The sequence below is a fragment of the Pinus tabuliformis genome, chromosome 3_1, assembly GCF_031772625.1.
Source record: "Pinus tabuliformis cultivar Carrire ecotype Pingquan chromosome 3_1, CPIR1, whole genome shotgun sequence".
NCBI lineage: Eukaryota > Viridiplantae > Streptophyta > Pinopsida > Pinales > Pinaceae > Pinus > Pinus tabuliformis.
In genome coordinates, this window is record NC_142301.1 from 719,894,999 (window position 1) to 719,910,235 (window position 15,237).

General features: G+C 33.8%; 1 pseudogene across 1 annotated transcript; it reads right to left on the reverse strand.

Annotated features, from left to right (window-relative positions):
• Positions 1-8,482: 8,482 nt before the first annotated feature.
• Positions 8,483-12,346, reverse strand: LOC149189309 (UDP-glycosyltransferase 85A1-like; annotated as a pseudogene). Its single transcript, XR_016256344.1, has 2 exons — positions 11,740-12,346; positions 8,483-9,806 (listed from the first exon to the last, which is right to left on the reverse strand). The product of XR_016256344.1 is annotated as a UDP-glycosyltransferase 85A1-like (transcript).
• Between the last annotated feature and the right edge of the window lie 2,891 nt (positions 12,347-15,237).

The window sequence follows — 15,237 nt, forward strand, 5'->3', positions numbered from 1 at the left end:
TGAGAGGGAGTGAGTGTAGACACCATATTATCCATGTGTCATGTACTATGGCCAGGACTAACAATCATAAGCCTAGTAAAGACACTAGTAGGGAGAATGGTGGATTGGATAAACATCTGGGACCAATATTCTTTGAGAATTTGGACTTTGACTAGGACTAATCGCCATAAGTCAAGTACATTAATCGAAGATAAGAATAGTCATGAGGATTGACATTTCCTGGTGTCAAATATTATGATAGTGGATTAGGAAATGATCATGTGAGGACATAACTAGTGAACATCTTGGTGGAGTAAGTGCCTAGAGAGGCAGTGGTGTTCAAATTTATGCCTCCCAACATTGTGCTCTGATCTAATGGAGAGATAAATTTGTTAGTCAAGGCCTTACTCTGACAATGTTGTGTAATATCCCCCTCCTTAATAATAAAAAATAAATAATAAAAATAATAAATAATAAATAATAATACAAAAATACAAAAATAATCATTAATAATAGAAATAATAAATAAATCACTTAATAATAAATAATAAAAATAATAAATCATAAATGTTAAATAATAAATGATATTAAAAATATATACAAAAAAATAAATAAAAATAATAAAAATAAAAATAGTAATAACCATATTAAAGCTCTAAATAATAATAAATAGAAATAAAACAAGAAAACTATCAAAAAGAAGAAAATAAAACAAGAAAGCTAAAAATCAAAAGAAAAGTAAAGAAATAAAACAAGAAAGCTAAAAAAAAAAAAAAAAAAAGTTGCATGTAGACACATGGAGTGTATGCATGTGGTTCCCCTTCCAATGTTTGTTCTATATATTAGATGGTGAGGAAGATGAGAGGCATTTCTGCATTCCATCATTCTGAGATTCTATCTTTCATTCTCTTGGGAGAATGGTGTTCTAAGACTTAGGAGTCACTCGCAGTAGTATGTCGATTGAGGGCTCGGGGCTAGCCAGTTGTAGCAAATCCTTGTGCAATTGAGCCTATGGTTGGATAGAGAGTCGTTCCCCAAACCTTGTTGCGGTAAGCCTACTTCTACCACAGGTAAGCACAGGTAAGCACTATTCCTAGTTTGAATTTAGTTAATTAATTACATGTTTATGTGGTTAGGTAATTTCCACTATGATTTAAATTTAATGTTAATAAGTTAATTAGATATTTATTTTGGGCTGTTACATGTGGTATCAGAGCTAGGTTTCGATCCTGGGACCTTTGGGTTAGGGGCCCACCACGCTTCTGCTACGCCACTCTTATAGGCTCAGGGTCATTGAGTACCAGACCGGATGCCTGCCTTGGGGCAGATGAGGTCTGAGTCAGGCGCGAGCCTTGGGGACAGCCTTGGACTACAATATAGACCGGGTCAGGCTTATGCTTGGTGCCGAAAGTGGGAAAAAGGACATAGATTCCTTGAGATTTCCCGGGCTGTTGGGGACTTTCGATGCTGATTGGTTATACTAGTTCAGCAGAGGGTGTTGGCAACATGAAGTAAATAAATAATAAACATTACAAAAATAATAATTAATAATAGAAATAATAAATAATAATAAATAAATCACTTAATAATAAATAATAAAAATAATAAATCATAAATGTTAAATAATAAATGATGTTAAAAATATATACAAGAAAATAAATAAAAATAAAAATAAATAAAAATAGTAATAACCATACTAAAGCTCTAAATAATAATAAATAGAAATAAAACAAGAAAACTATCAAAAAGAAGAAAATAAAACAAGAAAGCTAAAAATAAAAAGAAAAGTAAAGAAATAAAACAAGAAAGCTAAAAATCAAAAGAAAGTTGCATGTAGGCACATGGAGTGTGTGCATGTGGTTCCCCTTCCAATGTTTGTTCTATTTATTAGATGGTGAGGAAGATGAGAGGCATTCTTGCATTCCATCATTCCGAGATTCTATACTTAGGAGTCACTGGCAGTAGTACGTTGATTGAGGGCTTGGGGGTGGTCAGTTGTAGCAAATCCTTGTGCAATTGAGCCTATGGTTGGGTGGAGAGTCTTCCCCAAAACCTTGTTGCTGTAAGCCTACTTCTACCACAGGTAAGCACAAGTAAGGACTATTCGTAGTTTGAATTTAGTTGATTAATTACATGTTTATGTGGTTAGGTAATTTCCACTGTGATTTAAATTTAATGTTAATAAGTTAATTAGATATTTATTTTGGGATGTTACATGTGGTATCAGAGCCAGGTTTCAATCCTGGGGCCTGTGGGTTATGGGCCCACCACGCTTCCGCTGCGCCACTCTGATGGGCTCGAGGTCATTGAGTACCAGACCGGATGCCTGCCTCGGGGCAGATGAGGTCTGAGTCAGGCGCGAGGCTTGGGGCCAACCTTGGACTAGGATACATACCAGGTGAGGCTTATGCCTGGTGCCAAAAGTGGAAAAAAGGATAGAGATTCCTTGAGATTTCCCGGGGTGTTGGGGACTTTCGATGCCTGCTAGTTATACTAGTTCAGCAGAGGGTGTTGGCAACATGAAGTAAATAAATAATAAATAATAAAAATAAAAAATAAAAAATAATTAAACTTAACTTAGGGATGAAGTTCCTTAAAGTGGGAGAGTATGTAATATCCCTCCCTTAATAATAAATAATAAATAATAAAAATAATAAATAATAAATAATAATAAATAATACAAAAATAATAGAAATAATAAATAATAACAAATAAATCACTTAATAATAAATAATAAAAATAATAAATCATAAATGTTAAATAATAAATGATATTAAAAATATATACAAGAAAATACATAAAAATAATAAAAATAAAAATAGTAATAACCATACTAAAGCTCTAAATAATAATAGATAGAAATAAAACAAGAAAACTATCAAAAAGAAGAAAATAAAACAAGAAAGCTAAAAATCAAAAGAAAAGTAAAGAAATAAAACAAGAAAGCTAAAAATCAAAAGAAAGTTGCATGTAGACACATGGAGTGTGTGCATGTGGTTCCCCTTCCAATGTTTTTTCTATTTATTAGATAGTGAGGAAGATGAGAGGCATTCTTGCATTCCATCATTCCGAGATTCTATCTTTCATTCTCTTAGGAGAATGGTGTTCTAACACTTAGGAGTCACTGGCAATAGTATGTTGATTGAGGGCTCGGGGGTGGCCAGTTGTAGCAAATCCTTGTGCAATTGAGCCTATGGTTGGGTGGAGAGTCGTCCCCAAAACCTTGTTGCGGTAAGCCCACAGCTACCACAGGTAAGCACTATTCCTAGTTTGAATTTAGTTAATTAATTACATGTTTATGTGGTTAGGTAATTGCCACTGTGATTTAAATTTAATGTTAATAAGTTAATTAGATATTTATTTTGGGCTGTTACATGTTGGCTATGATGATGTAAATCATCACTGATGCTTATCAATCCAAATCCCTTCTTATATGAATATTTCAACTTGAGAGTACCTTTTTGTCTCATTATGAGTACCTCCCTAGTTTAGAGGGAGGGTCATCATCTTCATTATTGCCATCATCACCACCATCAATGTCATCATTATTGTCATCATTTCATTATCGTCATAATCACCATTCATGTCTTCATCATCATCATCATCATCATCATCATCATGATTATGGATATTGTCATTAATTGTTCATAATTATAGACATCATAAGAAATATCATCAACCTAAAAAATGTTACGAGTGCTCGAAAAGGGTTGTTAGGACACATGATATATGCAAGAAAAATAACAACTTTATTTTTTAGAGATGATCGATGATCATCATCATTACTACCATTATCATCATCATTATAATTGTCATCATCTCCATCATCATAACTAATATAATTTTTATCATAATTGTTGTCATCTTCATCATGAACATCATAATCATCATTCATGTCATTATTGTTCTTGATGATGACCAAGATGAAAATAATGATAAAATGATCAGATGATGATGACTTGGAAGATGACACCAAAGATAATTATTATGATTTTGACCATGACAACATTTAAAAATTGGTAAGAATTGCCAAGGTCATTAGCATCATCATCATCATTGTCATTGTAGCTTCCATCGTCTTTATCTTCATTGTCATTATCATAACAATCACAATTCATGTCATCATCATCATCTTCATTATCATCATCGTTATAATTATTGACATTGTCATCAGTTGTTCATAATTTTCAATGTCATAAGAAATATCATCAATGCAAAAAATATGATGTGTGTTGGAAAAGGGATGCAAAAGTGAACAAGAAAATGGCAGTAAAAATAGACGTAAATTTTGATGAAGAGTGGACACAACATAAGTAGATGAAGAACAAGACAGAAAAATTGACACAAAATTGGATGAAAAATTAGATGTAATAGTTGATGCAAACTTGAACACAAAATAGGAATCAAACATGGATGAAAAAGTGGAGGAAAACATGGGCACAATAGTAGGCATAAAACTTAGCCTGAATTGTGGTGAAACAAATGTGGATACTACAATGAATGTAAAAAAAAAAAGAGACACAAACTTGAATGCAAAAAGGAGGAAAAATTGGATGAAGAAAGGGATGTAAACATGGGCCAAACATGGGTGCAATAGTGAACAAAAAATTAGTTGCAAAATTGGACAAATCAAAAGTGGATGTAAAAGTAGATTCGAAATGGGATACAAAAAACATAAACAATATTTGATGCAAACTTGGACACAAAAGAGGATGCAAATGTGGATGCAATAGAGGAAGAAAATGTGGGTTGCAATGATAGGCATAAGATATGGCACAAATCATAGCACAAAAAAAGTGAATGAGAAAGTGGACGTAATAATAGACCAAAAAAAGAAAGATGCAAACTTAGATGCAAGACAAGATGCTATAAGGGATGTAAAAGTGGATGCAAACACGGGTGCAACATGAAAAACAAAATTGGATGAAAAATATGGATGCAATGGAAGTACATGCAAAAAAAGATACAAAATGAGATGCAAAACCCACACAAAAGTGGATGCAAAAATAGATGCAATATTTTATGCAAAAGAGGATGCGAAGATGGATGCAAAATTGGAAGAAAACGTGGGTACAACAGTAAGTATAAAACATGGCACAAATTGTGTCACAAGAAAAGTGGATGTAATGATAGATGCAAAAAAAAAAAGCAAATGAAGATGAAAAATGGGATGCAAAAAGGGATGTAAAAGTGGGCATAAACATGGGTGAAACAATGGATGTAAAATATGATGCAAAAGTTGATGCAACAAAATTTTATGCAAAAGTAGATGCAATACGAGACACAAAACCTTATGCAAATCTTGAGCAAAAGTGGATATAAAAAGGGATTAAAAATAGGTGTAAAAGTCTATCAAAACCTAGATGTATATGAGGATGCAAATTTAGAAACAAAAAAGGGTGCAAAGGGAGGTGTCAAACTAGGTGCAAATTATGGCACAAGAAAAATGGATGCAATAGTGGACACAATAACAGATGAAAAAGAGGATGTAAATATGGATGCAAAACAATATGTAAAAGTCAATGCAACAAAAGTAAATGCAAAATTAGATGCAAAAAATATGCAAAAATGGATGCAAAAAATGATTTAAAAAATGATGCAAAAGAGGATGCAAGAGATGATGCAAAAGTTGATGCAAGTGTAGGCGCAAAAAAGTGGATGCAATAGAGGATGAAAAAAGATGGTGAAACAAAATTAAGTGCCAAACTTGATGCAAAACATGGTGCAAAGGATGGCACAAAACTTGGCATAAAACATGGCGTAAAACTTGGTGTAAAATCCGGTGCAAAACCTATTACAATCCCTGGTGCTAAACTTGATGTAAGACTTGCTGCAAAACTTGGTGAAAACTTTGCATCATGTTTTGCACCATATTTGATAAATGGACACAAAGAGCACCAAAAATGGTCTCTAGATGCAAAAAAGGAAGCAAAAATGGATGCTAATCACAGGGTTTTGTTGTAGTGACTTTATTGAAATTTCACACCAAAATATGGAGGACTACCTTCAACTCTACACTGAATCAAGCCTTATCTGTCACTTCGATGGCTTATGGCTACATTCAGATGATCTATACAAATGGATTCATATGGTTTGGACTGAAGAGTGCAAACTCATCTTCTACTCTAAAGGATTTTTTATAGTGATTTTTGATGAACTAGAAAAGTACCAGAAGGCCCTAAATTATGGGCCTTGGTTATGGGGTAAAGTTGGTTTGTTCATAACTTCCTAGTTTCTGGAGTTCGATCCTTCTACAATAGTATCACCAAATTTCCAATTTGGGTTCGACTTCTAAATTTTCCCACCCATATTTGGCACCTTTGAGTTTTTTAGGGCATACGAAATTTTTTCGGTCATTTTCCTACCACATATCCCTCTTGAGGGAACTGTGACTTATACACATACCGAAAAATATGTGTGGAATTGACATTATTAAAGGGATGTTAGATTAAAACAATTTAAAAATTAGTGGTTTTCATTGAACCCAACCTCTGGATTACGAGAATATTGTGTTTTAGTGTTGAATTTGTCTACAAACTAGCCATATATATAATTCCTACCCTCTATTAAATTACATCAAGAGACAACACTTTAGATCTTCAAAATCTAAAAGTTCGAAACTTGTTAACCCGTCCTCTATGGAGGGTGAGACTTCTTCCATTTCAAATCAAGAGGAGAATGGTGTTGACGATGGTATGACTCCAGAGAAGTAAGATCAGATTGTCACTCCTCATCAAACCTATGCAGCTTCAATAGGGATCTCAGTACCCCTTGAAAATAGGAAATTGGGAAGTCAAGACATCTCTTTTGGTATTTTAAAGCGTGCACATGAATTGACTTCTTTTGAGACCGATAGGGAATCTCCTTCAGATCTCACCAATAATCTACAAATTACTTTGGTTGATTCGCCTCCTGTAGGTCAGAAAAAGATTGCGAGAAAGAGAGGAAAGAAGAGTCACTTTGAAGACCATACCGAAGTCGGGTGATTTTGTTTGGTCTACCAAATCTATCGTAGTCTCTTCTTTTGGGTCTGTCAAATCCATGCTCTGTCAAAGTCCTTAGATGGACATCCGCTACACCAATGTAATTTTATTTTCTTTGACAATAGAAAGTATATATATATATATATATATATATATATATATATAGAGAGAGAGAGAGAGAGAGAGAGAGAGAGAGAGAGAGAGAGAGGAATACTCATTAAAATTTGTTAGCATATCACATTTCAATTTCCCAAGAATGTTATTCTTATTATTTTATTAATTTCTCAATAGAGTAAAATACATTTAAATATGAAAGTTTTTTTGTTTGTTTTTTATTATAAAGAGAAATTTACAACACAAAATTTATTCATCTTAGGCCACACCAGCCTTTAACATGGGGGCAAAATTTGCAATGTCTCCTACCAAATACCACAAATTTCACATCAAAATCACTACTCACTATGTCTATTTTATAAAAATAACTTGAGGATTGTACCTAATCTAGGCCACATGAACAATTAACATGGGTGGATTTCCTTGGGCGTCTCCTCCCAATACGGTGAGTTTCAAACCTTAGCCACCTTAAAGAATGAAACCTTCAACTGTAATTATGGCAGAAGAATTTTGAATTCATTTTAAAAGAAGGATATAGAGGTGAACTTTTATCCACTTATGTATGGCGAATAACCCCTTACTTTTCACCATTAAATCTTACTTCTTTGGACAAAAATTTGACGAAATAAGTATGGCTAAACTTTGATACTCTTTGTATACACATATCACAAGATCATTAATATAACCTTCCTAAATACAATATCAAATTAAATCGCTAACTCTAGCTCAAAATATTTCTTTAAAATTGATTTTGATTTAATAGTAAAGAACTCATCACCATTAAATTCAAATCCTCTCTTTTCAGTAATAAATACAATCCTTTTAAATATAATTTAAAAACAAAAAAAATAAATCTAATTTTCAAATAATTAAATAATTAAAAAAATAAAAGGAAAATTTGATAATGTTTACCTACTATATATTTTATAAAATTTAAAACATATTAACTTAAATCACATATCATTTATAAAATAATATTGTAATAAAAAAAACTAAACCAATAATAATCTCTGTACGTACATATATTTTTAATGATAATAAAAAATTATAAAACCATTATAATTTTAACTTATGAAACATCTGCCATTCTCATTAATTTCGTAATGCTTAACTAATACCCCTTTAACATTTTAATAAAGTAATTATGTACATTGGAATTTACTTGGAATTTTGTGGATTAAACTACGATTCGGAAGAACTGGGCGAAATGGAGTGTCAACCACGTAGACGATAGAGTCACGTGTATGGATTATCTAGGTTGTGTGCTTTTGACAATTTGACTTTCTTACGTACGGTTACACGTGTGAGGGGCGTGCCACAACGTCATCGATAGATGCCTCAAGCACTATGAGATGCCATGTAAGCTGGGCATAAATTTTTCTCTAGTTTCCAGAATTCTGGTTGGTGCTAGATCTTCTGTTAGTGCTCGGATCATTTAACCGCCACAATCAAAATATCTAGAAACAGAGTAGAGTCCAGTGAAGGAAGATACTTGAAAAGGAGCGTTACTGGTGCCAAGAATCTGATTTCAATTACTTTAAAACATTTGCAGGAAAAGGATGACAATTATGAACCATTACAGTCCAGGTAGTACATGATTACATAATCTGTACCAGATGAAGCCATTGAAGCCATGAAATGGAGCAAGCGTGATGACCATATTTAATATTTTCCACATCTAAAATATTTTCTTTTTTAAGAATGATACTGGTTTTGCATATGTGGTAAACCCACTTATGAGTAAAACCTGAAAGGCTTGAAAGCCAAGCTCTCTTGACATCTTCTGGACTTCAAGTCAAATGGCTTCATGTTTTGGATTGGTGCACTTTACTCATCGTCATGGCATTAACGAAAGTGTTTAGGTTCAGAAAAGAAGATCCTCCATGAAGGACGGCCTTTGTTGCCGACTCTTTGAGTTTGAGAACGTTGTCTCTCATCTTCTTTCCTTCCGCTGTTCTCATCACTCTCCTCACAACATCCTCAACCTCTTCTTTCGTGACCACCTTGCGTTCATCCACATCCACGTCCTCAAAATCGAGGCCGATCTTCCAAACCTCCTTAGCGAATCTGCAGTTGAGAAACTGATCGCCAAAATATGGGAATCCCACTAACGGAACTCCCATGCTCACAGTGTGTGAGGAATAATCCCACCGAAGCGTGGGCAAGGAATAATCCCACCGAATAATCCCACAAAGATTGCCCGTTTCTTTGTTCGTTCTTCAAAGCCCTCAGGCAAAATTGCAGCCTGACCATCTGCGATATCTAACCTGAGAACCCACAAGAAAGGTTGTCCGCTGTTTTCTAGCCCTAATGCTAGCTGCTCCAGCTGTTGTTTTGATTTGACAGAAACGCTCCCAAACGAAATATATATAACTGATCCCGGGCGTTGCATATCCAGCCAGGTGAGGCAGCCCTCCTCCTCCTCCCACAGACTGCATCCCGATGCCCTTCGTTGTAAAAAATTGGGAAGAAAAAGTGGTCCAATGGCCAAAGTAGGACAGCCATTCAAAGAGAGTGCCGTTATTGCATCCCTCCCTTCGAGCTCCTTGAACGTGTTCAATAATACATAGTCGCCTTTGCTTTGCTTCTGTGATTCATGGAGAAAGGCTTTGAAAAGAATGTCGGATGGATCTTGGGAGCGATAGAAGGATAACAGGTCGGTCGGCTTCAGTGGTGGGATGTTTCCGGGAAGACAGGTGATGAAATTTTCTGGATTATTCGCCTCCGTTACTGAAGAAGGTACCAACATAGTATAGTTATTGTCTTTGCAGAGCAAATGAAAATAGTTGAAGAAACAAACAAGGATTTATAAGCATAACGTAAAAACTATAACTATGAACGAGTGTTTCATCTTTCATATTCGACTGCATCGAGACTCACCAAGACCATTTATATTTAGATGCATCGATAGCGATCATGAGTTTTTATTGTGTAGTTAGTTAGGTCTCGTAAATGTAATCGTGAGAATTAGTTAAGAGAAGAGGCTAATTTTGTAACCTCGCTGTATGTGTAAGTATGTTAATATGGAGTTGGGAAGTGTTTTTAAAATAAAAATAAAAATAAAATTTAAATGGAATAATAATATCTTTTATAATAAAAAATAAATAGGTTAGGAATAAACTAATTAAAAGTAAAAAATGTTAAATCTTAAATTTTAAAAAAATATTTTAACATTAAATTTAAATAAATTATTTGAAAATTTATGTTAACTAATTTAAATAGATATCAAATTTATATATATTTATATATATAAAAAATTGTTAAATGAAAATATTTTGATGTTGTATATAATAAATTATTTAATCTGAGTTATCAATATAATATATTAATACTAGCTATACTTAAAAATATGCTAATAATAAAAAAATATTTTAATTTGTATTGTAAAATGTCTTGATGTACATGTTATGTAAAATATTTTAATGTCAACTATGTATGTATTATATATTTTAAAAAAAATTATATATATATCATGAAAAAATAAGTTTTTATGGTTAAAACCTTTGAAACTTAAAATTTTACAATGTGGTAATAATAAACAATGATACATTGCATTTGCACTCTAAAAAAGTTTGAACATAAAGAAATTCAATCCCTTTAAGCTCGCGTTAAATCCATGCTTAAGATGGATCTATACTCGTTAAAATTCTCCTTATACTTCATATAGACTTCTTGCAGTTAAGTCAATGTTACTTTTAAAACCTTTGAATCTTAATATTTTACAGTTTGGTAAGAATAAAAAATTACACACTTTATTCTGCGCTCTAAAAAAATTTGCACATAAAAAAATTCAATCCCTTAAACTTATATTAAATCCATACTTAAAATGGATCTATACTGATTAAAATCCTCTTTATACTTTCTATAGCCTTTTTGTAGGTAAGTCAATATTACTTTCCAATTTTATTTTTTTTTCAAAAAAAACTTTTATAACATCCATGTCAATTCACAAAAGACACCTATGTTTGAATCCAACATAAACGTAGTTTCTGAACTCATATGTAAAATTTATCGGAAAAAGTTGGCTATATTCTCATGTTTAGTGTTTTTGGCATATTATTTTTTGTGAAATTAAGTAAAATTTATTAAAATTATAAAACCTATATAATTTAAATGTTAAAAAATATCTAATATACACAATTTATTTATATATTTAAAATATCAAAAAAATTATAATTTACAGATTTTTTATCTTACTCAAAAATAAATAAACTTAATCTTGCTTCTACCTCTCACAGACAAATTATGTATCTCAATTGATTGCAATCATTTAAAACAATCCATCATATAGAACATTTTGCGTACACTGAAAACCAAAAAGTAGTTGTTTTGTCATAATGTCCTACATAAAGTCTACCTACCTATTGGTTACATGGCATCTAACAGTTTACTAAATTTTGTGTTAACCTTGGTTGTTGGTACATAAATTGAAGCAATCAAATTAAATAATTTATTTGGATCATGAAGGATGATTGAAGTTGGCATATAATATGAAGCGAAAAAATTATTAATCATGTCAGTGCGAATCATAATATGGTATTAATAATATTATTAAGACAGAAATTTCAATTAATAGAAATTAAAGGATAATCTATAAAATATGATTTGATCAACAATCAGAAAATGTGAACTCTCTTCTAATTACTGGAAATGGAGAACATACCATTTGCTGGAATATGTCCCTCAGAAATAAGGAAATTGGCGTAGCATTGAGAAATGGAGGCGGCGGCACATATAGGCCAGAAGATAACCCTCGGCACTTTCATATTGCTTGCGACTTGCTCCGTACAAGACATGAAGGCGTCTGTGACGATGAACGTGATGGGTGGACATGCTGCTGATTTCTCTTCAGTGCTTCGAAGGAGCTCCTCCAAGGTGGGCCCTAACTTTTGCACGGCAACAAATAACTCGCCAACGTTGGAAGTGCGACCATGGTCGGGTGGTAAACCATCTGGAATAGACAGAAATCGAATTCTTTGTCCTTGCTGGTCCAGATCGGGATCGTTTCTGGAGAGAAGAGATTTAGGGTCTTCTGAAGCTTCCACCATGCGTTTGTGTATCCACTCAGTATTAACGAAAGTGACAAAAACATTCCTCATAGCCAGCAACTGGGCCAAATTGATGAGAACATTTACATGTCCCTGTGCAGGAAATGGCACAATTACTGCATGGGGAGCAAGTTTCCCCTTTTGCTCCAACATATTCATGTCACTATTGCTCGACATTATTCGTTTCTCTTCCGTTAATCCACTAAGGAGTTGAGCTACGACTCATACAGCTTCTCCAAGGGATTGAATACAATTATCATGGTGATTATGTTTGGTTCTTATAATGGTTAAAAAGTCATGGGTATTGCACACAGCATTCTGATAAATTTGCAACCAATTTTGAACTTTTAGTTGATTTGGTAGGTTTACGTTTCCGTCATTGACTACAATTTGTTATTTGTCTCCAATTGAATGATTACCTGCGAGGAGACGTAATGCTGCTGGACCTCAAGAGTCAATGTCATGAATCTATCCATAATTAAATTAATTGTTAACTTCGGTAGTGGGCATGGTTAACTTCAACAGGTGAAGAATTACCGCCTAACTTTGAATTATTGGATAGATTCATGAGATTTGACTCTTGAGGTCCAGCAGCATTACGTCTCCGCACAACAAACTCAAAGTTAGGCGGTAATTCTTCACGTGTTGAAGTTAACCATGCCCACTACCGAACTCAGTAGTGTCAGCTAACGAGAGTTCGGGCTGTCGGGGGTGTTACGATGAGAAAAGAAGAAAGACAATGCTGTCTACTACTTTTTCCCCAGTGGCAAGGGTTTTAGAATGACACGCTATGCCTTCCATTTATTGGTAGAGTTTTAGTGACAAGCTTGTAGAGGAACACGCTATGCTTTTCGTTTATTGATGGAGTTTGAGAGTCGTGTTTCTCTACGGATAATTTTTTTGAGAGTTGTGTTTCTCTACGCCTATATATATATTTTTGTAGAGTTTGTTCGGAAGAGCATAGATGAATGTCATTGTGTAAGATTATGTGGAAAGAGAATATATGAAGATGTAATTGCGTATGACGTCTGCTACAGGTTAATTTCTCTTCTATGCAATATTAAAGACTATCCGCATTGTGCACGTTTCTTCACTAAGAACACTTATCTACATTTTGCACGTTTCTTTGATAAGAACACTTACCCTGTGCATGGTTAAAAACTCAGATTTCTTTATACATTTATTTTATTATAATAATTAATTTGAATTATTTATATATAATGGGTGTTATATAAAATATAAATAAATTGTTTATTATAATAATAATGTCCAGATGTTTCTAGAATCCCATGCAACACACATGGAATAACTATTGCTACATTTAATCTTTATGGCAAATTACTCTATACTCAAGCACTCTAAGATGAGAGACTTTTCTTTTTGGCTTTTCTACTATGCATGGGATTTACCTCTGCCACATGTGGGGCAATTCCTTTAGTAGTTAGCGAGTGAGGGGATTGAATTGGGTGACAAAGATACAAGCATGTGGCATAAATTGTGGGCTTCCGGTGGCAAAGATACAAGCATGTGGCATAAATTGTGGGTTTCCTTTTTGGTTCGGGAAATGGCTTTTTTTCATGCCATGGATTGGCATGCACAAAAATTATAGGAGACCTAGCTTCAGAGATTGGCGTTCTTCAGCTCATGCACTGAACGTTGACTAATGGTGGGGCGGAAATCCTAGGGATAACATTGGACGCATCCCTTGGACAACTCACAGTAACCATGACAATACATGTTGTAGGAGCGAGAGGCATCAACCATCAAGTAGCTCTCATGAATATGCAATTGCAAGTCTCGTGGGTCAGTTAGCATTGCATAATTCTCTACATGTCTAATTCCTTTGCTTTTGTTAATTCACTATTTTTTCTTTTATTTGGTGGGTGTTGGCCTATAATTCTCTAAGCTAAGCGAGGGGTGAGTTGTAGATTTTATATAACACCCATTATATATAAATAAAATCCACAACTCACCCCTTTGTGGATTTTGTAGTTAAGGCAATGGACTTTTGCCATGCCATGGATTGGCACACATAGGAAATATGGAAGACCTAGCTTCAGAGATTGGCATTCTTCAGCTCATGCACTAGACGTTGAGCAACAGTGAGGGGAAAATCCTAGGGAAAACATTAGACACATCTCCTGGGTAGCTGACGGTAACCACACCAACAAATGTTGTAGGAGTGGGAGGCATCAACCATAATGTAGCTCTCATGACTATGTAGTTGCACATCTAGTGGGTTAGTCAACATTGTGTAATTCTATATATGTTCAATTCCTTCATTGTTTTTTCTTTTATTTGGTGGATAATGGCTTGCAATTCTCTAAGCTAAGCAGGGGTGAGTTGTGGATCAAATGATGTTCACTCCTCGTGGTTGTTGGACCCTCCAAAAGTATTTTATCTACCCTCCCTCATGAATGGTATTCCATTTGAAACTATCATACCTCTCTCGCAATACGAACCTCCCTGGATTTTACATTTATTTAGCATTCTCATTTCTAATCCCTCGAGTTTCTGGGTGTTTTGGGAAAAAATTCTATCGTGGTATAAGATTATGTGGAAAGAGAATATATGAAGATGTAATTGCGTATGATGTCTAATACAGGTTAATTTCTCTTCTATGCAATATTAAAGACTATCCGCATTGTGCACGTTTCTTCACTAAGAACACTTATCTGCATTTTGCATGTTTCTTTGATAAGAACACTTCCCCTGTGCAGGGTTAAAAATTTAGATTTCTTTATACATTTATTTTATTATAATAATTAATTTGAATTATTTATATATAATGGGTGTTATATAAAATATAAATAAATTGTTTATTATAATAATAATGTCTAGATGTTTTTAGAAGAGAGAAAAGGTTTTTGATTGGTCAACTCATCCCATGCAACACACATGGAATAACTATTGCTACCTTTAATCTTTATGGCAAATTACTCTATACTCAAGCACTCTAAGATGAAAGACTTTGCTTTTTGTCTTTTCTACTATGCATGGGATTTACCTCTACCGCATGTGGGGCAATTCCTTTAGTCGTTAGCGAGTGAGGGGATTGAATTGGGTGGCAAAGATACAAGCATGTGGCATAAATTGTTGGCTTCCTTTCTGGT